At 35.9% G+C, this 26241-nt stretch overlaps 1 pseudogene; it reads right to left on the reverse strand.

Moving 5' to 3' along the window:
• Positions 1-24386: 24386 nt before the first annotated feature.
• On the reverse strand, positions 24387-24483 carry LOC139076887 (U6 spliceosomal RNA; annotated as a pseudogene).
• Between the last annotated feature and the right edge of the window lie 1758 nt (positions 24484-26241).

Here is a 26241-nt window from a genome sequence, read left to right on the forward strand (position 1 = left end):
TTTTTAGGAGAGAATTGAAAAATAATAAATCTTGTTGCATTTATTTTATTATAGCAGGCACAAGGAGACGTTTGCTAAAGCACAGATAGAAGAAATAAAATGTTACCAATATCAGTTACTTTAAAATACAGTGATATTATTAAATAATGTAATATTATCAATATTAATTTTTACAGTGAGGGGTAATATAACCTATTTTATGCTGTTTTTATGACTAACATATATTGTTAAAATCCACAAAGATTAAGTCAAATTTCTGAAATGCGCTTTAATATAAAGATTTATTCATTGCATTCAGAGTTTGCTTACTAAGCATGATTAAATATGTCACATATTAAAAGATTCTTCATGATATGACATATTTTCCCATGTGACGTGTTATTTTGTCCAACTATTTTAATTAAAGTCCCAATGGGAAATAAAGTCATTCTTCCATGTGAGAGATGAATCCAATTATCCCAAAGCATTTGTCAATCTAGATATTTTTAAATAGAAAAAATATATATGAGTGAGCACTCTAGACACAACTAGATGGGCACCAACTATCTTGACCATTAATATCAAGCATAATGATCTGATGAGAAAAAATAGCATTTAACAGTAACTTTGTGCACGCATGCAAAAAGTGATGTGCGTTTTCTGAGGAAAATAGGTAAAACAATAGATATTTAATAATACCTATTATAGTAGCTTTCATGAAGTATGAACTCAATATTTATTAAATAGTTGAATAAATTAATAAAATATAGAAGATAATTAGACGATGTAAGGAAAATATGTAGCTTTAAAACACTTATCTGAAATATTACCCTGTTTTCCACTTTTAAAGCAGATCTTTATTCAAAACATTCAGTATATTTTCTGGTGTGATCATTCTCTTACAGATTGAAAAGAATCTAGATTAAAAAAACAAACTCAGAAATATAAATAATTTCTTACACATCTTAGACAGTTTGGGCTGCTATAATAAAGTACCATGGACTTGGTGGTTTGTACATAGCAGAAATTTATTCCTCGCATATCTGGAAGGTGGAAGTCCTAGATCGGGGTGCCAGCATGGTCAGGTTCTCGTGAAGGGTCTCCTCTGACGTGCACACTGCCATTTCTAGTTGTATCCTCATGTGGCAGAAAAAGGATGAGCGAGCTCTCTAGAGTCCCTTTTATAAGGGTGCTAATCCCATTCATAACTGTTAACTACAACCATGCACGGGCATAACAATGGTTCTGTCACCGATGGCCCACATATAGGACAGTGGTCCCATAAGATGATAATGGAGCTGAAAAATTCCTATCACCTAGTGACATCGTAGCTTTTATAACGTCGTAGTGCAATGCATGGCTCACCTCTTTTTGGTGATGCCGGTGTGCTCTTGTCTCTAAAGACTTTCTAGGGGAAAGATGTGCAGGTAGAAGACAGAGATATTGATGATCCTGACCCTGTGTAGGCCCAGGCTCATGTGTGTGTTTGTGTCTCAGTTTTAAACAAAGAAGTTTAAAAAGTAAAAAAAAAAAAAATAATAATAATTTTAAAAGGAGAAAAAAGCTTACAGAATAAGGATATAAAGAAAGAATACAGGGCCGGCCAGGAGGCGCAGCGGTTAAGTTCGGATGGTCCGCTTCTCAGCGGACTGGGGTGTGCCAGTTGGAATCCAGGGTGTGGACATGGCGCCGCTTGGCACGCCATGTTGTGGTAGGCGTCCCACATATGAAGTACAGGAAGTTGGGCACGGAAGTTAGCTCAGGGCCAGGCTTCCTCAGCAAAAAAAGAGGAGGACTGGCAGCAGTTACCTCAGGGCTAATCTTCCTCAAAAAAAAAAAAAAGAAAATATTTTTATACAGCTGTGCAATGTGTTTGTGTTTTAAGCTGTGTTATTATAAAAGATTCAAAAAGTTTAAGAAAATTGAAAAGTTTATAAAGTAAAATAGTTTCAGTAAGCTAAAGTTTATTATTGAAGAAAAAATAGTTTTTCTAAATTTAGTATAAATTTAGCCTACGTGTCCAGAGTTTATGAAGTCTACAGCAGTGTGCAAGAATGTCCTAGTCCTTAACATTCACTCACCACTCACTCACTCACTCACCCAGAGCAACTTCCAGTCCTGCAAGCTCCGTTCATGGTGAGTGCCCTATACAGGGGCACCATTTTTTATCTTTTATACCGGAATTTTACTGTACCTTTTCTATGTTTAGGTATGTTTAGATACACAAATACTTAGCATTGTGTTACCACTGCCTGCAGCATTCAGTACAATAACGTTACTGTACAGGTTTGTAGCCTAAGAGCAACAGGCTATACCTTACAGCCCAGGTGTGCAGTAGTCTGTGCCATCTAGGTTTGTGGAAGTCACTCTATGATGTTCGCACAACGATGAAATCACCTAACGACACATTTCTCAGAATGTATCTCTGTCAGCAAGTGGTGCCTGACCGTGCTATCATTTCAAAGCAAAATGTCGTTTAAGGTAAGAAGAAAATAATTACTGCTTATAATTGTCGTATTTATTTTGATAAGAAAAAGCAGGAAGATACTCAATAAGACTAAATGAACAAGGAGAAATTTCATTACACATCATAAAGGATGTTTTCAACCTCTTGGTAGTCAGGAAGAGTTCAACATTATTTTTACAAAACACAAAGCTTTTATTAGTACTAAATAGTGATATTTAGTAAATACAAAATGCTATTATTCTCTCATTAAGAAATAGTGTCATTCCTACAAAATTTGGAGGGGAATATTTTGGATAAGAGGCATTTCTCAGTCTAATTTCTCACCAGAAGCAGTGCCTAGGACCAAAGGCTTGCATGCATGTAGTTTACTTTAGGAAGCGATCCTAAGGAACAATCATGAAAGACTTGGAAACGTGGAACAGGAGAGGTTGAAAAGCCAATCGAAATTTCTACTTTTCTGCTGCTTACTTCTGTGGACAACTGCACCTAAATTCTCTTGGCTACCTTGGGGTAATTGAGACTTGTGCACTTGAAAAAGGGAAGGGTGACAATGTATACACAGACTTTCTTTTCATTGATGAAGCGTTGTCCCAGGTTTTGTTAACCCTTGCGATTTCAGGTCTGTGCCCTAATCAGAATGACTGAACTGGTTCCTGTAGGAGTCCCACATTTCAAGAGAAGCCTTGGGGCAGAAAGCAAGAGAAGCATAGTTCAGCCCAGGTGAAGTGGTACCAGGTCAACCTAAGGTAGCTCATTGCCACAGCAATGAGTACTAACTGGAGTTAAGTGGAGACAGAGAGGATACGTGACAGAGAACTGGACGTGTCCACTACAGAATGTAAATTTTTTTCTAGGCTATAATAATCTTTTTTTAAATCTCTCCGGAGTTAAAAAAAAATGACCAAAGTTCATGTATAATGTGATCAATCTAATCAAGTGCTTTGAAAAATTTGATTTTCACATGATTATATGCATAAACATATATAAATTGAATATGGCTCCTCCTTTTGAGTTTCAAAAATTCATTAGACATGCTCCATTTTTGTTGGTTGATTGGCTGTGCTTTTACCAGATTTATCAGCCAGTGGGAATTTGAAGTTTTCTTTAGACACAAGAATTCAAAGATTGTGCTGAACTGTGTACTTGCACTATTACAAAAGTCTCTTTTATCTTCAACTGTCATTCATATTTATCTCTTTATGAGTAGGATGGATTTACACCTATTTACGATTTTCATGAAATAGGATTCACGTAGCTGAAATTGTGAATGAGGTAGAATTTCTTTGGTGTCATATCCTCCAACAGAGAATGACAAAACAAAGCACTTCCCCCAGACTTAAGCATTTCTGTTTCCCAGTTTCCAACCTGTACCATGGCTTTCAGTTACTTCTTCCTCAGGGATTCTTCATGTATCAGAGCCTATCAAAGCCTACAATTTTTCTTTCTTATGACAGTCAGTATTTACCTAATAAATTCTGTTTCCACTCTCTTCTCTGTGAGTATTGACAGGACCAACAACTCAGCAACTTATTCACATCCCAAGATGCGCAGTCCCTTATATAAACCTTGCCAATGTTCCATGACCAGGTGGATCATCGATACTATGTGTGACCCATTGTGGGATATTTGTCCTCTACAAGAGCCTCCTGCTCCTACTCCTTCCTACCTGCTCATGGTATTAATTCTGATCATAATATTTGACCTATTCCTTCCCGTTCAGACCAGGGCTGGTTGATTTCTTTATTTTATGTGACTAGCAAGCACAAAAGTAAGATTTATAACTGCCTTAAATAAAAGGAGGGGTGATAGTTTAAACAAAGGAACCAGCAGTTATAACATGCATAATACACCTGCGTGTCAGTAAAGATAAGCTCCAGCTGCCAGCTCAGCACGCTATCAATATCCTCCAGGACTTTCTGTTTCTTTTTGTGTTTATTTGTTACCACAATAGTCATCATAGAACCAACTTTGCACCCCGACAAGGAAGCAAAGAAAGAAAATCAGAGGCTGCTCTTCAGTTGACGTGACAGAATATACATGAATAGTCCCATTTCCTGGTGGCTATAGCCAGTTTCTTTGTTTTTCTCAATTGTATAGATTTCACAGAGGCAGGACAATACATTGGTTTAGATCATAGACCGTTTTGGTTTAAGTAGCACTTTCACCTTCTGGCTGTATAACCATAGGCATGCTGCTGTAAAACTTTGTTCCCTGGCTTTTCATGTATAAATATGGACAAAATTATTAACTATGTGTACAATTCCAGTGAAGAGAAGTAAATAAGTCAATGCATGAAACATTTCTTAAAAAGGGTTACATGAATTTTAAATGCAATGTGTCAGTGATTATTATTATTGTACAGATTTGAAGATTCCCTTTTAAATGCACCTCCCTCCCAAACATCCACTTCTTCACTGATCACCCTAAGTACAGGAGGAAAAGCCAATCCACGTCTAAAAACAAGATAAAAAGAAGAAGTAGCGACTGGGAATCATAGGTGGCACGGGGGTAAAGAGTAAATGTAACACAGAACATCCAAAAATAGAGGCATCAGGGGAATTCTAGGTCACTGCCATTTTCCTCTGAGGTACCTTCCTTTTAATGGAGCATCTGGCCCATTGTTATGGGTCAGTCACTTCGGTGAGAAAAAGTTTGAAGATTTGTGTCATATTAAGCATTTATGAAGGGGAAGGAGGGAGGGAAGGAGAGAGAGAAAATCAGAAAGAGATAGAGAGAGAGATGAGACACAGAGAGAAAGTGTCATCTTTTGCCTTATTTTACTGTATTTATATTTTCTTCTAATTTATATTTTCTTCTAATTCTGTAAGCTTCCTGAATTTTACCAACATGGAGGCAAAGATTTCTTCTAATTTCTCCTTTCTTGCTTCATATTATCAGGTCTTGAGTGTTTTTGACTTTCTAATCCCAATAACTTCACTTTTGTCCATGAGTAAATCAGCATTAACTCTCCTTGAAATACTTGAGAGAATAAATTATTAATAAATAAAATAATAGATTTTCCAGTGGCATTTTGCATTTTAGAGGTAGGTTCTTTTATCCCTCCTCCAAATAAAAGATCTTGCAAAACAGACATTCCAAGCTCAAGAGCAGGTCAGGGGCACTAAGACAAAGTTTTGAATAGAAGACTTTTCACTGCCTAACTATCAGATTTTATCTCATGGTCGACTGCTAGTTCACACTAACCTCCACTCTATTGGAAAATATTCTTTCTTTGTTCCAGGAATCCCTGAAGAGGTGGCATGTGCTTGTCTAGGCATTAACTCTCCTGTTCAGATTAAGAAACGCCAGGATGAGGAATTCATTATAATGGCATGAAAGAGAAAAGATGGCACCCTTTTTCAATCAAAATGTGTCACACATCCCCTGCTTCAACCCTTTCTGCTTCTGCATTTCATCTAAATATTATTGAAGGCCACAAAATTTTATAGTAAAATATTACAAAATTTTAAAAATTTACTACTATACAACATTCATAGCTTTGAAATGATGCTTGAAATGTATTCTTTGGCTCTCACAGCACACCTGCTGAATTTTAGCAGCATGGAGACAAATGTTCTGATTGTGATGTCCCTTGTGCTTCTTTTGGTTCAGAAGACCATAAGTGTGGCCCCTGCCACCAGAGAGTACCCAGTAGTGGCAACATCATGTTATAATGTCCGTGCACTGTATCGTTAACTTCTCCCACATAGTCTAATTATTCCTTGTTGTGATTAATTTATATAATAAAATTCTATGTATTTTTTATGCATAGAAATAACCTACATTTGATTAATTTGTTCTATTTTTCAAAGAAATTACTGTTCTACTATAATTATTGCTGGCAAAAAGTACTTCTAAAAAAATTCAATTTGGTAAATTTTAAATTTATTAATAGATTATTAAATTTGCATGCTAAAAATTTGATGAAGTTTCTGGTGGAATTTCATAAAGAATTACCATTTCATCTCTTAAAAAACAAAAGCCATGCTATCTATGTCTAAATTGAAATAATAATTTAACATAACACAGTTTAATAAGAGAATGGCAGACTTTTCAATTTTAATGATGAGCAATGTAGTTAGCAAAATATTTTGATGGACAATATATTTGTTGTCCATTTTAGCTGTTGGATTAAATGAACATAGATATTTCAATAGTTTCTCATTTGCTACTTAATACTACATTTTCAACTTATAAATATATTTTTTCAGATATTCTAAAAGATACAAAAAGGAAATACATATATGTATATGTGCATATGAAATATATATCAAATCATATCACATCATAGGTATCATATCATCTTATAGAGATATAAAAGCCTATAGACTTGTATCAGTAGTCAGGGTTCCACCAGAGAAACAGAATGAGCAGAAACAAAGCCTCTCTCTCTCTCTACATAAATGTAGAGAGAGGAGTGAATATCTGTATGTGTATATATAGACAGAGAAAGATACTCATGTGAGGAATTGGCTTATATGATTTGGGGGCTGGTTGGCAAGTCTGAAATTCGTGGGGTAGGTTATCTGGAAGGACAGGTTGGAAACTCTCTGGTATGAGCTGATGCTGCGGGTTACAGGCAGAATTCTCTTTCTAGGAATCTGCAGGGGCCGGCTGGTTGTGCAGCGGTTAAGTGCGCACACTCTGCTTTGGCGGCCTGCGGTTCGCCGGTTGGGATCCCGGGTGCGAACAGGGCACCTCATGTGGCAAGCCATGCTGTGGTAGGCGTCCCACGTATAAAGTAGAGGAAGATGGGCATGGATGTTAGCTCAGGACCAGTCTTCCTCAGAGAAAAGAGGGGGATTGGCAGCTGTTAGCTCAGGGCTAATCTTCCTCAAAAAAAAAAGCAATCTGCAGTTCTGCTCCTAAAGTCGTTCAACTGCTTGAATCAGGCCCACCCAGATTATTTAGGATGATTTCCTTTACTTAAATTCAAGTGAATATAGATGTTAATCACATCTACAAGATACATCACAGCAACATCGATATTAGTGTTTGATTGTAGGACTGGGACTAGGGTAGCCATGTTGATTCATAACACGGACTATCACAAGCCCCTTAAGCATTATATATTTTATTGATATATATTCCCCATTGTGATGAAACAATTGTACTACATCTGCAAACTCATCAGATCCAGAAAACAAGTACACTAGTAAAGCATACAATTTAAGTTGCTAATTAGGCAATATTATAGGATCATCTAAAATTGGACTTGTATTTCTCAGTCTAAATATCTTAAAGGCATGAGAAATTTCCAAATGACATAACAATGTTGATCAAACTGCTCAGCAACTTACTGCAAAATATTCAGCGCATATGAAAACAAAATGACTTGAAATTGTATTAAATGTGGGAAAGCCCAATGAGAACCAAAATTGTTTTATGAAGTGTTGCAATAGTATTAGAATGAACTCAATAAATTATCTAAAAGACTTCACAGCTAATAGCCAAAGCAAAAATGCCTCATGAATTGGCAATACTGGGTTTAAGACCAAGAAAACAAGGAGATAAGGGCAAGATCTGAAGCAACAATTTAATAATAATTAATAATTTAATAATTGAAGACTTACATTCAGTTAAAGTTTAACATTCAAGAAGAAGATCATTAAATCAAAAATGTTTCCAACAGATTGATACCATATGATCTCACTCATAAGCAGAAGATAAAAACAACGACAAAGAAACACGTAGCATTGGAGATTGGATTGGTGGTTACCAAAGGGGAAGGGGGGAGGGGGGAGGGCAAAAGGGGTAATTAGGCTCACATGTGAGGGGATGCACTATAATTAGTTTCCTGGTGGTGAACATGATGTAGTCTACACAGAATTTGAAATATATTTTGATGTACATCCGAAAATAAACAAATAAATGAAAAAACAATCTATAGATATAACTGACCACACTCAGTCAAGAACACAGATTAGATTTTGGGAAGATAGATGCTTGGAAAACACTTATTCTGTGAGAAATGCCAAAACAAACTATGAGGGACACAGAGTCAAATACCTAAATAAATCTTTTGCAACAAATAAGCTTTATGGTGACACTTTATCAATGTGTGTAGTGATGGGTCCTGACTCTAATCCTAACCTTTTTTCTAACCCTTTCTAGAATACTATCAAGAGAGGAAAATGTAAAGGATAGTCAAAAGTTTGTTCTAAAAGTAATAACATTCAAGTTATATATTTTTTTAATTCACAGAGAAGCCCTTACATGCAAATATTTGTCATTGGATCCAAATTCTGACTTTCAGTGTGATATTATCTACGTGGAAAATCTAACAGTATCCTGATTGGTATAGTCCGGTTTGTTTGGGGCTTTATGGGAAGAAATTGAATCAAAGTGGTCCTTTTGGTTCTTTTATGACGCTGTATGTGGATTGCAGTAAGAAAATTTTGTTAAATGGTTAAGAAATAAACGAAAATTCTTAAATACACTTTTGTGTCTAATTCAATAACATAATTCAGTATTGTACTGTATTTATGAGTTCTGAGAATTATTTTTTACTTATATAATTCAGTCACTCAAGTATCACTTCCACTGGGCATTCCTATATCAAGGCACAGACTTAGTTCACACCTCACTCAAATTTAGTGAAACGTTCATATTACTTGATAAATAGTAATTCTAAGCTTCCCCAGTGGTTTGCAATACTCCTTTATTATATGAACCATATTCTTATATATTTTCACCTATCCTGGAATTTATTTCATATGTAATGTCCCTTGAACCACAATATTTTATTTATTATACCTATATATTATGTCATAAAATAAGTGATGGTAAATCTTTTCATCATATTTCAATGTTTTGTTTCCATATTTACGATGACGTGTATAAAGATTGCCAGCCAGTGACTGACCCATTGACATTGCTCTCCTTCTCAACCTTCTTCCTTTTCATTGATCTGGTGTTACACCGATGAGGAACATCATTTAATGTGTATGAGCCTCATAGCTGATACTCATCCTAAAAGGCTGCCATCTACTTTGAAACGGTAATAGCAACTCCTTAATTTCAATATGATAATTCCTAGAAGGTATGACAATACCCCTTGAGACAGGCCATTTGAAATCTTTGATGTAAACATGATGCTTGATTTTTTTTACAAAGCAGTGAATATGTAATCACTTAGGAACTGTAACATTCTCTCCTACCACTAATGCCTCCTTTTTTTATTCTGAGGTTAAAAATGGTGGAAGTGTTTTCTCAAATGACTAAAGCTATAAATAATCTTCTGGACATAATGTCAAGATATTTAATAGCCTCTGAGACTGTATCAAGGTAAGTGAAAGTTATCATTGCTACCTCCTAGTTCTGTTTTCATATATGTTTCCATCTTAGGCACCCAGTACTCTCACTCACCCTTTAGACTTCTCTTCTTAGATTAACGTCTGATTTTAGTTTCTTGGCGCTATCTCCTACTCTGAAATAGCTCTAATTTCCCTTCTCAAATCACCCATAATATAAGGCTCATTCTCTTAAGATTGTCTGAAAAATTACTTCGCATCAGATGAATGGCTGATGATACAACATATTGTTCCTAGGAGCCAGCCTTTACTGTCTAATCAAGGTCTTCTGGAGTGAGTATGATTAACTCAAAAGCATGAAATAGCAAGGTTAGGACTGAGGATGCTGAGGTCAGCTGGCTTAATCTGCCTCTGCATGAGGGCTGCAAAGAATCAAGAGACCCCAGTGTCCAGGGATTGGACAACTGGAAACTGAGCTGTCTCATTTTGAAAAATAAGAGAAAGAAGAAGAAAATTCTAATGAGATATCAGTGAGCAGAATATTGGGATTGAAAAATATCAGGGCATTTAGATTCAGGCAGATCTCAGCAAAGTAGACAGAGGTTCAATAATGGGTGAAACAAGAAGCATAGATTGGTTGTAATTGGAATTTTCCTCTCATTAGTTATCCCTGCTTTCCTTCTCTTTCTAGCACTTATACAAATGCCTCTTTTCAATCTGGGACACATATTCTTAACTTGAATGTCGACAAAGTGTTAAGAGGTACCCGTGTCAGCAGGAAAATGTTCATAGCACCTCATGCCTTGGGCTATTTGTAGTACTAAGCCCATGCAATTCTATTAGAGAACAACCTGCATATGATTTGTGCTTGAGGTCTTGTCCACATTTCACTTCTAAACTAGGAACTGTATTTGAGGCATTTTGTAAAAGAGGAGTTTTATGCTATTTTCCCGGGAGTTTAACATTTCAATGAGTTTAGTTTTTTCATTGATTGGTATCTAAAAAAAATTAAATATATGTACAGTAGCTTGCAAGCTGTTGTTTTGTGTTTTTCCCTTCTAGAATTCTACAGATCAAATTCATGTTAACTGGCAATTTCCTAGGAAAAATATATATGCTATAGGTTTAGCAATATTTACTTTAAAAACACTGTGTTGTGTATGCTTGGTAAAGAAGATTCAAAGATTACTTAAAATAATGAGAGCACTGGATTGTTTTTTAAAGTGCGCTTTGATAAATCTCTGAATCTGCATGGAGATGTTTACTTGATTGGGAAAATGTAGCTGTTGGAGAAGATTAGCCATTAGGAGACTCTGGACGTCCACAGGAAACAATTTTGCGAGGAAGGAAATAGTGCTCATCATTGGATTAACGGTCAGTAAATTGATCAATCTGAAAAATATGCATCCTCTATTACTATTGAAACTATTAATGTGTGTTGAAATGCATGTGGGAAGACAAGCTTCAGTAAACCCACATAATAACTTGTCCGACATGAAAAATATTTCTGTTTTAAAAAAGCTGCATATAGACAGAACGTTGATTTCTTTTATTTCTCTGAATTCATTTATTGTACCCCAAATTTACCTCTTAGAATATGTATATATACAACATGAATACTTGCAGACCACAGGTATTTACATTTTTTTCCTAGCAGTTTTTTGTCATAACAGAAAATATCAGTGGCTTTGGGGGCCGTGGAGCCAAGATACGAAAGCACGAGAAGGACATGATTAGAGGTGACCAATCTGGGGCAAAGAAATAGATAAATTCCTTGACAGAATATCCGGGGTTTACCAGTACATGCATCTTCCTCCTTTATTTCAGGATACAGGATACAAATAAGAAAGCATCTCTCAACCATTCTGTTCTGCCCAGTCACCAAGTCAAACTTTTTTGTTGTTCTTGGATTGTTTCATCCATTTCCTTGTTAAGGTTTTGTTTCCTTCTGCATTTCCGCTACTTACAATTACAAGTTTGTTTTTTTCATCAGGATAAGTAACACAACACCAAGTATGTATTGATATGAAATATAAGGGAGTTGATTAGTGTGATGAGCAGTTTATGCTTATTTTCATGACAAATAAAAAAATAGAAAACTCTTTTGACTTGTACTTTACTGAGAGATTAATTTTGTGATCTTAGTCTGTGTGACAGCTCCTCAGAATTTTAAGCTGGGTTGTGTGTAAATGACGAAATAGGTAAAGAACCTATAATTTGTCTTTTAAACAGGGACACTTTTGGTAATGAAAGGCACACAAAAACTAATTCCCATGTACCAATTGATCTATAAAAGGCGTAAACCCAGACTGCCTTGGAAGAATCAGGAACGGTGATAGGGTACTATGGGGTAAGATTTACAGAATTTTCCCAGATTCCCTCATATATAACAAATATCTTTCCTTACATCATACTTCTTTCAAGACATTGAATAAAGAGCAGTATGGTCATTTCAATTGGCAGAAACATAAAGTTGGGATTATTTTCGTTAGGAAGCCAAAATTATGATGACTAAACATAATTAGCACACAGGTAGTCTACCTTATGTTCATTAACTTATTTTTTAGATGAATATATCACATTGGAGAAATGACACTTTTGAAAGCACAACAAGTCTGCTTTCAAAAAGAAATGTGAAATATCAGATGGCTCCAGGGCATTGGCGCTTGGGAGACAGAGCAAAAATTACTCCCAAGTGATGGTAGAGGCCAGTCCCCCTGCCCAGACTACTGAATTGGCTCCAAGACTTGTGAGTTCTTGAAAGGAAATGTTTAACTTGGGCAAAGAAACAGGCATCACAAAAACAAGGTACACAAATATCCATCCATTGTCTCACAAGTTGATTTCCGGGACATTGCTGGCTTCCTTCAGACACAAAAGATCTTGGGACTTCAGAGTTGGAAAGGGTACTAAAGATAACTTACTCAAAATTGCTAATTTTGCAAATAAATTTACTGAGACTTACAGAAAGTGGTAGATTTGGAAAGGTTAAACAGTTTTAAGAAAGTTTATTATTGTCTTTTTAGATGAAAAGGAATTTTAAAAATTATTCCCTGTTCAATTATGAGATAATAGAAGTATAATAGAAGTGAGAACAAATATGACTAAGAAAGAGTGTTCCTGAAGGATTTGTCCATCTTAATGAAGATTTGTAGATTTAGGAGAATAAGACACCCATCGATTACTTGTCATTTGAATTGTTAGGACAAGAATTAACCAACCTTATTATTTTTAACATTTGGATACTCGTCAGTAGCAGAATTTAGTACCGAAAATACTCTGAGAAATTTAGTAGAGTTTTTTACAGCTTTGACCTTTCAATATTTCACATTAGGATTGGTTGGCAATTCTTTCTATCCCCACAGGTTACTGAGGCCATAAAAAGAGAAGGGAATTGAATAACTAGTGAATTAGATGCATTATATGAAAAGGCCAAAGAGGAAGTCTATGGCTTCATAATTCATGGAGAGTATAAGACATTGAAACATCTGGATAATAAGATATGTACCATGTGGGAAGGTGGGGGAATGTTTTTAATCCTTGCTAATAACTATAGATTTGCTAAACTCTTAAAATTCAACCTCCAAATTGTGTTTTATGTTCCAATAACTTAGGGTTAGAAGCAAAGATATGTGCTGTTCAGGAGATTGCTGATAGTTCTTGTATCCCTTTAGATGCTGAGTCGACAGCTCTGATGAATTCTGCCTTCTAAAGATCGTTCAGTACCGATGACAGAAGCTAACTGGAGGTAACATAAGGCAGGAGGGACTGTACCGGGGCATATATTAACTCTGATTTATTCTGATTACAGGCAGTAATTTTTGTTCCTACTTTCTTACATAGAAGCCCCCCCCAAATTAAAAACCTACTACATTAATCATCTGCCCCCTCATCAATATTCCTAGTTCGCTGTATGTCAAGTGAAAGGACAGCATGGAGTATTTTAAAACTTTTGCTTATATGGAACTATTTAGCTAACTTCTTATTAGTTGACTTGACTTTAGGATATTCACGTGGCTTAGGTATGAGAGTCATATTTGTAAAAGAATTTACAGTGCAAAATAGAAGAAATATCAATATAATATTTAGCTGATAAAACTAATAGAGCTATATATGTAACAAAATTTTTACATTCTTTATATGTTGAGAACAATAGGAAACTAATGTTAGTAGGAAATATTAACGTTAACAGGAAACTAACCGAATATTTCAAAATAAACACTTTCTCTTAGATCATAAATTCTAGTAGAAAAAAGAATTATTAATTATTATAACTAGATATATAAATCTATTTGTAAAGTATTCTCCAAAGGAAAACCATAAGTTGCTATAAGGGTAAAATATAAAACTTGGATTTATGTAAGTTATTCAATGAAATCTATATATTGACAATCTACTTTTGAGTGTCAGCTATTAAAAAAATTGTGGTGTTATTTTAATATTAATGTTAAGATTAGAAATTTTAAATGTTAACAAATATAATGCAAATTTTTATTAATATATAAATGTGTATGCATTCCATGTATATGTATGACCATCTATGATATAGATGTGATATATTACGTTTATTGCACTAAAGAGAGTCATTAATATCAAATATATGCTACAGGATTTTGGCCTTATTATCTTATGGACATTTAGGTTAAATATCAAAGTTAAGAGATCTTACACAATGAATTGTACATGTCATCTATGATTGTCTTCATGTATATGATTGCATTTGATATTGACACAATTGTAATAGCTGACCTACAAAATAACTTTATAGTCTAAGATATATTCTGAGCAGAAAGAATAATATGGACAGTTATTTCTAAAACATAAGAAAACAGCACAGAATGTTTTATAAATTCCATTTTCAGGAGAGAAATAGTAAGCTTAGCTATTTGAGAATGTTTGTTTTGGTCATGAGGAAAGTAGAATGGAAAATTATGAGACATGGAATATGTTACAAGTTAATGATTATGATATGATCCAGCAAAATCAGGGAAGAAAATTGATTAAGGAAAAAAGAGAAGGAAAAGCAGAGTAACCACATACCCATACCCATACCCACACACACGCAACGTATCATATACAATGCCAGTGCTGGATACAAAGATGAGTGAAACATGGGCCTGTCCTTTCACTCATAAACAACTTTTTTATGTAAATGTACCGTTTAGTATTATGATTCTTTAATGTTTTTGAAATATAGTTTCAAATATAGTTTTAAAACCATGTTTTTATTTTACTTGTTTGATACATCTTTGGGATACACACACCCACATGCGCGCACATGGGCGCACACACATCCCCCTTCAGATTGCCTCAGTTGAAATTCCCACTTGTATATAAGCATACTGTTAACTTCTCAAAGGCAGGAACTGCCTTTTGTCTCTGTGTGCCCAGCACCTAACACAGCTAATACAGCACACATCACACAGAAGGAAATCACTTGTTGTTTGGGGGATTAATTAATTTATCAATTAATCCATAGATTTATAAATAATAAATTCATGACAGAAAACCTAGATTCAAAATGAATTTTGTTCACCTTTGATTGTAGAGCTGCATTTCTCTTTATAATATTTCCCCAGACATCACTATTGAGTATTACAACTCTGAGCCCTTTGATTTTTCATCTCTGAGACACATATTCTTACAAAATCACAAAACAAAAATTAATTTTAGTTTTAAAAAGCTCAAATATGACTTGAAAACTTTAATGAAGAAAAAAATCAAAATACTATCTCCTTACCTCAACATGAATATTTGAATTAAGTTGCATTTGAATAAGTTCACATTCTAACAAAATATCTTCAATTTGTAGATTTCAGATGTAAAATATAAAAGACTTCACATCCAGAAAATAGGCCTTTGAGATCTAAACTCATTACTATCGAAGTGTGAAGTTCTAATTGTATTACTTTTAATAATATGTCTTCTACGTAGATACTACTCAATGCTTGCAAATTAAGGAAGTGGGAAATGGAGAGGTTATAATGCAGAGGAGATTTATGCTAAGAAGATTCTGAGTTGTCATGATTAAAAATTTTCCACCCATTATGTGAATCCTATTGATCATTGCAGGAAGCAGAAAAGTGTGCTGTTCATTGATTTTCTTTGGCTACTGCCTGCATTAGGCCTGACACATTTGATGGGTAGGCAAGTTTTCAAAGGCAGCTCAGTTAAGCTAATCTTAGTTCAGAGGAATATTCACAATAGAATAAGGAACCTTGTAATTGCAAGAGCAAATAGAAGAGTCAGAGGACTATATTATGAGCCGTATCAGCATAAAAATTAGACATGAGCCTTCCCAAGAGACTACAGTGAGACACATCAAGGCTTTGATGCTGTTTTTCACAAATGTAGCAATTACTGGAGAAATTGGGTTTTAGCTTCTCACTCTTCAGCCAAGATAGTGAATGCAAAGCAATTAGTTGTTCTGTCTTCTTAGCTAAGAGAGAATCAGAATTCCAAGTTCACAAAAACGTAAATGAAGATGTTAGATAATTGAATCCCACAGTGAGATTTATAGCAATGCTACTGCCTATAAATTTAATATTTTGTTTCTAATGATCTATTTCTGATTCCCCTTGTTATTATACTGATTCTTTAAAATATGCATTCATTCAGGAGTTGAGTCATAGACTAGTGATGTACAAAGAAAGAAAACAAATGCAAATCATAAAGACAGCTCTACCCTGGGAATTAATTCCCATTTAAAAAACAAAGCTAGAGAGTATGACCTTGTATCCCTGGTGGAAGCTGTCTAGCGACTTATTAATACAATGCCAGAGTACAGTGCTACCTCTTGGTAGTACAGGATGGTGTCAAAATGCTATGTGTATTTTTCCAGTACATTAAGTACCAGGACACTGTGTATGCGTTAGGTGAGGATTAATTAAATTAGCATAAACCAAGTGGGCTTTTATGCCCACAAACAGACATTGTATATTTGGCAATCACCTTTCTCATTTTTTCCAAGCCATTTAGCATACAAGCATACAATTCAAATTTATAAGAATAAATGGAGACATATAGATTGTTAATATCATCTTTCAATTTAATGAAGTCCAAAAAGGAAATTCCCTATGCCATGGACACATTAACATGCCTTCTAATGTCTTTGGAAATTTGTCCTTCAATACAGAAAACTACTGTAAGTTATCAACCAAGTGTGGGATATTTGAATTTTGTCAACTATTTTGATTTTTGATATATTATCCAAATCCTATAAGAATTAAGTGTTTTAAAATATTACAACCACCTTATATGTTGCTTTGCAAATAGGCCCCCGAACATGGAAGGCAAGGAAGACTGAAGAAAGAGGTCAAGTCCTCCAGATTGGTAGGTGCCAGGTTTAATAAGCAGGAGAACTTACATATGGGTGTTCTTTTGGGTGGCCTCAGGATGAATAGATCTCTACACCCACCAGAATCTTAAAAGAGGCCCTGGGGGGTTCAGTCACATATACTGTGCAGATGGTCTCAGCAACACATTGCTCTCTTAAGGCTGTGTCCTTGAAACCGATTCCTACTGTGGGGATTGTGGGAAGAATGTGCATTCCAAGAACAGAGGAGAGAGTAATGAGCCTCTGATTGCTTGGGTCCAGCTAGAGGGTCAATCAGTGGTCACGTCCTCTCGATGACCTCCTCTAGCACTCTGTCACTCCTGACTGGCTCTTACAATCTTACATGCCCCTATCTACCACAGTGTGCCTGAGCCATCAGTAAGGGGTTTCATTAGCTTGGAGGTGGCTCGCTGGGCAGCTATCTGACTGCATTTGAGGTAGATGCCAGAGCAACAGTATAGGCACATGCAAGAGAAAACACAGGTTAAGATAATGATTCCCAAAATAAGTAACAACTCTTTCCATCAAGAGCCTCATGATAAAAACCATTGATTTATTAACTTCCCTAGGCTGGGAGTCTGGTCACTCAGGGCGTTCACTTGTGTCCTTATGTGACTTAATTAAGATGATTCATTAGGTGTGAACGTTCAACCTGTTGAGTATTGTTCACACTCATAGGTGTGAACACACAACCTTCTGTTTGGATAATGGTATGGGTGCCTCCTTAGGAGGCGATAGCAACGTCCAAGACCATCCTATTTTGGAGAACAGCTTTTCTCATTTGAGATATTTTAGCATTCAGTAAAGACAGGGTTTGCTGGCTACCATTTAAGGCTTATTGGGTGAATTTAGTAAGGGCTTCTATGTGTGCTGTAACATCCTCCAGGCCAATGGAGAGAACAAAGATGGCAGCCAAATCATTGTACTAGTGGAAAATAGAAAGTTCCCACCTGACCTTGAGGAAAGGGGGGTTGGTAGCATTTAGAATTTAACCTGATTGTGTCTAGCATACACGTTGCCTGGGGGAGGCAGCACTGTCAGGTGTGAGGAGATGGACTAGGGGGATATGCCAGACCAGACTCCCATTTTCTCCACTTTTTCATTGGCGCTTGTTCCATTTCAGTTATAGTGCATTTCAACAGGTCCAGCTCGCAGGAGGACAACGGGATCCCAGTGGACATTGAGCAGTTCCCCCTCACCTAGGGGTGTGAAGTAACTCACCCACACGGCTGGGACATCTCATTGCAAATTCCAGTAGATAATGCCTTTCCCATTATGATGAGGCCTGGTGTTCTCAACAGCACAGCATGTTAAGCCACAGTGAGAGTTGGGGCAATGGCTGTTTCCCTTGACTTCCATACATTTACAGTATTGAGTGTCTTGGCAGTGTTTCCAGTTGTGTATATGGGGCAACAGGTTGATCATTCATATGTATTAAACTTGGAACAGTACTTTGGTCTATCCAGCCAAGGTAGGGGTGTAGGTGGCTTGTCTCATTCCCAACTCCCTAAGAAATTGTTGTGCCTCCTCTATAGATTGTGAGTGTCCCATTTGCCTAGAGAGAGCCCCCTCATTTGGTAAGTTTCCCTGTAGACTAGAATGATCCAGTCTATAAGGGAGTGAGTATCTTGAAGCCCCTGAACATCAGGCAGGCACTGCCAGAGGGCAGGGTGTGTGGTTATGTTGCTCATTTTCTCTGCCTCCTGTCCCCTCAGAGAAATGCCATCACCATCTCCCCATCTCCCATATCCCATAGGGCACTGAGTACTTTCTCTGACCTTTTGCTGGAACTTGGCTGCTATAGCAATAAGCTCAGTGAGAGTATATTCTCTCATTGTGGACATTTCCTGAATTGGGGCAGCTCTGCTGGCTGGGGCTGCTGTTGCTGTGCTTTTGCTTTCCTTTGTATTAGGCGTCCGACACCATGGGGCACTTTGTCCATTTCAGTGTCAATCACCACAACATCCTCCTCTTAGCTCACATCACTTTCCTAGGGATTCCACCTCTTAGCATCCCAACCAGGCTTCGTCACAAGCTCTTGGATCTTAATCGGCGGCAGCTTGCACCCTCCTAGATTTGCTAAAGGGCATACTAAGGTCTCCAACTGACGACTCTGCTCTCCCACTTTGTCTCCCAGCCCCAAAGCCAGTAGAGCAGCGGACAATTGCACGTTGTTCTCTAACCTCAGCTCTTCTTTCAGTTTTCTAACTTGAACTTCAGCCTCTAATTGGGCATCAGTGGTCAGCCAAACTGGCCACAGTAGAAGCCAGCCCAATGCATCAGCTATTCATTTCTCTGTTTGCTGCAGTGCTTACAAGCAGTTCCCCAAATAAGCGTGTCAAACTAGCCAGAGTCTTTGGGGTGACCCTGTACTCACACGCAAGCATCTGACATACAGACTACCCCTCCCCACATAGAGGTTGATGGCCAACTTGGGACTTCCCCTGTGGAGGCCTCTTTTCCAAGTCCCATTTCTTCAGTCTCCTGGCTGGATTGCCAATTCTTGGTTCACAAACTGGCCATTCTATGTGGAGGGAAACGAGAATCTGAAGAAAGAGGCACTGCAGATTGGTAGGTGGCAGTTTAACAAGCAAGGAACTTACATGTGAGGCTTGTCCTGGGTGGCCTCAGGATGAGTAGCTCTCTGCACCTGCCCGCCAGAATCTTAAATGTTTATACAGAGGCCTTAACAGAGTTCAGTCACATATACTGTTGAGATGGCCTTAACAATACATTGCTCTCTCAAGGCTGCCTCCTTGAAAATGGCTCCACTGTGGGAATGGTGGGCTGAAGGCTGAACGTACATTCCAAGCACTGGGGTGGGAGTGAGGAAACTGTGCTTCCCAGATCCAGCTCTCAGGTGAACTGGTGGTCATGTCCTCTCAATTACCTCCTCCAACACTCTACTATTTCTTTACTATTACTTACAATATGGCTTTTTGGGTCATGACATCTGTGCAGGGCAAATTGATTTAAGACCTAGTCTGGAAAGAAGCTCAATACAAGTTTTTAAGGCTTTGCATTTGAGGGATGTGAAGCTCACGGAATTTCATTCATTTGCTGGTGTTTTCTGAGCAAATTAATTAGAGTATCAGGATTTGAACTAGAACGTCTTACTATGAGCCTAATGTTCTTTGTTCATGCTCCAAATATCTCTGGTTATTCTTTTTTTTTATTAAGAAAATAAGAAATAGTTCAAAGAATGATGTGCTCGAATTGAGTAAATGACTGTTGATTATGAAACCCAGTAGGTTATTAAAAAGTATATCATTTTACCTCTTTGGAATGATTTTACCTCCCTTCTTCCTGTTCTACCTGCCTCTGAAAAAATAATTTCTATGACATTTCATTTTTCTCCACGACCCTTGTATCTTTTGTTTTACAGGGCCAGACTCCATTTTCCCTACGGTTTGTTTCAAAATACACACTTTGAAAATTCTGCCAGAAATGGTGGCATTATATAAATACAACTGCTGTAAGGAAAACTACCATATTGAATAAGAAGATTTCCTCTGGGGAGTGTGTGTTTCCTCAGTGAGATCATATAATGCTGTACTGAACATAACCAAAAACTTACCAGGAGGCCCATATTGTACTGCACTGCTACACACACAGTATTTAGGCAAAGAAGTTACAGCAAAACTTCACTGTGTACTCCCGTCTGGAAGTGGGAGGGACATGGAGATAATTTGGAGTTTTTTTAGAGGATGAAGACTGAAGTGGGAAAAGGAATGTTGAATTTAGAGAAGAGATTAAGCCGGAGACTTTCATAGTTTTCTTCAAACAGTTGAGAGACTACCTCATGAAAGTGGTTTCATTCTAATTTTTCACATTTCTAAGTCATGCATATTGAAACAATGAGTAAAAGCTATAGAGATAGACTTTGGTTCAAAAAAAGGATAAATATTTTATTTGAAAAATTAGAAATTTACAAAGAGGGAAGGTTCTGACCCATTAATATTGGAGGCACGAAAGCATTTAAACACTCAAAGAATGATCTTTCCTAATAAGGTGGCATTGTTTTCTTAGGCTTATCATCAGAAAATGATGACTTGGAACAGCATTTAAGATTTCTTAATGCTGTAACTTAATATAAGGAAAATTCTAAATGAGCTTTAAAGTTGAGACTGTTAGCATTTCAACCTATTCCTGGTATTTCCACCTGAAATTCCTATATATTTTAAAATGATTCTGATGAAAAACTAGTTTGAAAAAATTTAAAACTACCTTTGTCATGTCAACTTAAAATGGCACCTTTAGTAGAATTTATGTCTGTATCAGCACCCCAACACCCTTCTCTCCTGTCCTTCCTGTATGTGTCAAAAATCATTACAAGGCAATTATGATGATAAGTACTAAGACAGAATGGTAGAAATGAGATAAAATGTAAATGAAGAAAGATGAGTCTTAAGCAGTAAGGTATCATCTAAATGGCCTCCTGACACACTTGTAAAGATATATAATGAGAGCTGCATAACCTGACTGCTTTGAACTTTTTTATTATAAAATGTATTTTGTTTCCTTAAATGTTGTTGACACCCCAAACACAAAACCCTAGGAACAATATGCTATGGCTACAGATTTCTTCCTCTGTGGAATATGAACAAATTCAGTGAGAGTGGCCATTGAAAATATAAACGATGGTCTTTCTTTTCAGCTTTACAGAAAAAAAAAATGAAAATTATTTCTTCTCTATTTCATAATGTAAGATACATCACTATTCAGAAAACCAGTGAGTCAGTCTACGAGTGGGATTTGCCATCATAACTCTCAGCAGGTAGATGTGACAGGTGATAACCACTGTTTTTTAAATCATTCTGTATGAATATATGAACTTAGTAAGTGATTGCAGTAAGTAAGAATATAGTAAATAAGGTACTATATGCCCATTTCAGAATCCTTCTTCATTTATATTAATCATCTTGATAGTGGCCCTGATCTCAGTTCCCCTACATTAAACCCAGCACGTACGGGGATAAAACCAAAAACACTCATCCCTTTCTCCTGCTTCTCTCTGTTACACTCAGACGTAAATATTAGGTTTTTAAACCTTTGTATCCCTGAACTTCACAAGGCAAATAGAAATTACAAATTATTAGAGCCCAGGTGGCCTCGTGCTAACATTTTTTGCTAGATATGGATCCTTCGAAGTTTTATTATAGGGAAACTGATATCCAGAGAATATTAAGAAGCTGAAGCTTCCTAGACCCCAACTCCTTGGCTTCCTGGCACCAGAATCCGCCATGCACCATGGAGGCAGACAACCAAGGATAATTATCTGCAGATTCCCTTGTCTCACCATCCCCCTCCTTAAAAGCAGCCACACAAGGCAAAGGCAGGCTGGTGGGAAAATGCCACCAGCAAGGCCACATGCTCCCCGTCCCCTACCTAAAACTTCAAAGAAAAACCCCTACCTTTTTTCCTTTGAAAAGGTGATCTAAGTTCTAACCAATTCCCATCTTCTAGTCAGGCTGCTCTTTCCTTGCTGTAAGCCTGGCATTCCCATTTTTATTTTGGCCCCTCTTGTGTGGTGGATAAAGAACCTATGTTTGTATCTGACAACAATCTGATATATCTGAGATCTGTGTCCCTTAGAATGGGTAAAGTTAAAGTTTTAGCAATAAATTAGTAAATTAATATAATTTTGGGTTAAATGATGAAATTAAGGTCTTAACTGTGTTGTTCATTCACAAGCATTATTATTTATTGTCATTACACAGCTTACCATATAAAATTAAATGATATATATTTTAATATGGAACTTGGTGAAAACTGTAAGAATTAATCCTTTTCTTGGATAAGTTCTCTATATTAAAATTAAGTATCAGTATTTGCTTTCAGATCAAATAAAATTTACAATCCACCCCCCCCCCCCCGGCCCCACCAAAATATCATCACATAGCAGACCAATGGGAGTGAATTGCAGAATTCCTCTAGCAGAAAAAAGAGGAATAACATGGTATTTGAAAGATAAAATTCTGAAATATTTATACGTCTCACATCGCTGTGATCTGTAATCTAAAGAGAAGAGTTAAAGAGCCGTTACACTTTCTGTATGTATCCCCAAGCAATAATAAACATGAAAACAATTGTAATTTTATTTTCTTAAAACCAGAAAAGATGCCTGTCAGTTGGAATATCCACCTATGCACAATGAAAGTGATTGTCTGAACTTGATTTTAGATGCCTTATCCAGTGTTCCTTGCGTACAAGAAAGTGTATCAGAAGGGCTCCAGGGTATATGGGAAATAGATTTATTATATATATATGATACGTGACTATGGTTTTCTTTGTAAAAAAAAATTTTTAAATGAACTATTTTTTTTTCAAATTTTGATATTAAAGCTTGTTTCATTCCAAAGGCGTATGGATGGAATGTTTGTAAATATGGGCAAGAAATGTACTAAGACAAATTAAACAATTGGGCTCAAAAAGGAGGTGATTTTGCTTAGTATGGAGAATTTTAGTGTATTAATTTTTTTAAATCGTAATTTTCCTATATATATATATACTTAGTGAACATGTATATATATATTGATATGCAATATACTTAAGACATATTAAGGAGAGAAAAGCAAAGAACAGAAAGGTACACTATTTAGATTTTTCTTATTGTTCAGAAAATTATATATGTATGTATCTGTATTCACATAAAAATTTTGCACTAATACAAAGAGACTGTTACCATATGTTATCATGCTGATCTGGAAAGTAGGGATGGGGAAGAAGAGATTTACTTTTAATTTGATTTTCTCTGTGTTTGAAATATTTCATGAGTGTGCATCACTTTTATTATGGCAAATGAAGAATAATAATAGTTATTAAGTTATCCTCTCTAGGATAATTTCTCATTAATATAAATTAAATAAAATTTACTCTGTCATTATAATTGTAGACAAATGTTTTTGTATCATTTTCGCCTATAGTAAAATGAAAGAACAACAAAGATAAGAAACTTATTATTAATTAACATTTTTATTTGTTTATCATGTTGGATCATAATAGGATGTAATAGGTGAAATGTATCATTTTCAATGAAGTTTCTTAGCAATGTATATTTGAAGGCAACAGAGCCGGGTGTTTGATGGAACCGTATATAAATTTGGTTTTGCTCCAGTACAAAAAGGCTTGTCTTGAAGCATATTACAAAGGTTGTCATTGTTGCTGCTGTTTTTATATTCCAAGCAAAGGAAACCACATATAATTGAAGACACTTAAGTGAGAACATGTGATATATACTTCAGTTGGTTGGTTATTAACTAAGAACAGAAGATAAACATTTGATGTTACAGTTTGGATAAATGATGTCAACTACTTCAAAATGTCTAACATTTCTTCAAACTTTTTTGTTTTTAATATAGAACACCACAAATTTGCATGTCACCTTGCACAGGGGCCATGCTAATCTATCATTCCAGTTGTAGTATATGTACTGCTGAAGTGAGCACTCTTCAGACTTTTAAAGTTGCTTGTAAATTAATCAGTAGACATGGAACATTCCCTCTACCCACTGGCAAAATCAGAGGAGAATTTCTACATTGTGAATATATTTTTGTAACTGAAAATGTTGTTAAAATCTTTGAAATGGTGAAATTCCTTTGACAAATAAAATTTTAACTCTTTAAATTTTTTTCTTGAAGATTGGCCCTGAGCCAACATCTGTTGCCAATCTTTTTTCTTTTCTTCTTCTTCTTCTCCACAAAGCCCCCCAGTACATAGTTGTATATTGTAGGTCATTCTGGCTCTGCTATGTGGGACGCCGCCTCAGCATGGCTTGATGAGTGATGCTGGGTCTATGCCCAGGATCCAAACCAGGAAGACCGTGAGCAAACTTAACTACTCAGCCATGGGGCCCCCCATTATTTTTGTTAAACAGGTAAATCATCTGAAGTTCTTATCAGCAAACCTAATTACATCACTTTGTTCAAAATAATTTTAGCATATTACTGTAATTCATTTTATTAATTAATTTAGTTCATTAGTTAATTCAGTAATTCATTGAATTAATTCATATTATTGTAAAGAATGTACATTGATATGGAAACTCCCACAATTCCTTAAAAGAAAAAAATCCCCGTCCACACGGATGACAGTTTTGAACTTTAATGGAGCCAACGTCTTATAACACTTTGTTTTTTAACTTTTGCCAAAACTACAGATATAGAATATGAAGATATCCTCTACTATAAACATGTTCATTTGGAAAACAAATTTTGATGCCCTTAATTGAAGGCTGTTAAGTTTCCAACATTTGGAGAGAACAGGATCACTCCGTCATAGAAAATGTCATTGGAAAGGAATTCACTCATAACTACTCTTTACTCCCTGGATATTTTGATTCATATTACTGAGATACTATTGTTTTTCAGGAGACAGTTTTGCTCATTGTTTTATTTGTTTTGTAATTCTGCCTCCATGAAAGAAAAGATTGGAGCTGGGCACTATGCAGTCTCCCAGTGAGAGAGAATGTCTGCATGTGCCCTTGATTGCCAACGATTAGAATGTAACATTTTCTCTTCAGTAGTAAATCTCATGATCTTTAGAAATATTGAGAAATTTTTTGAAGACCCTAACTTCTCAGCTGGTTATTACTGACATATGAATTGATAATATTTTTCTTAGTTATTATAGACAGTACAAAAAATTTACATAGGTTGCCAAAAGTAGACTTGTTGATTTATAAATCCTGGCGGAATTTCGGATGATCTTAGACACAAATTTACCTAGTCTGGCAAATTGAAAATGACACATCTCATTTTAGTTTCAAGTTTGGCTTTTCAATATCTGATACCATAAAAATGAAAGTTAAAATTTATTGAAGTTCAGTCAGGATGCTCTTTCTCAGATCAATTATTGTACTGCAATTTCAAATTTATAAATTTATATATAAGAATTAAAATTAATCTTAAATGCTTACGTGTTACTGGTACATTTCCTGAAATATTTCCTTATTTTCTGAAATAAGTTTTCTATTTTTGTAAGTCTTATAGATTTTAGGGTGACTGGAGTACAGATTACAAACAGTAGTCCATTTATTTAAAGAAGATATCAAAGCAGAGTTTAACCTGCTTGACAAATGTTTAATTTAAATACCAGTATAATATGCTTACACACATGAAAAATAGTGATTAAATTATCTTTTTGTTTCATGATATGTATAGTGTGACATTAAAATAATGCAACAGTTTATTTAAGGTATATACAAA

This window comes from Equus przewalskii, chromosome 17 (genome assembly GCF_037783145.1).
Source record: "Equus przewalskii isolate Varuska chromosome 17, EquPr2, whole genome shotgun sequence".
Classification (NCBI taxonomy): Eukaryota; Metazoa; Chordata; class Mammalia; order Perissodactyla; family Equidae; genus Equus; species Equus przewalskii.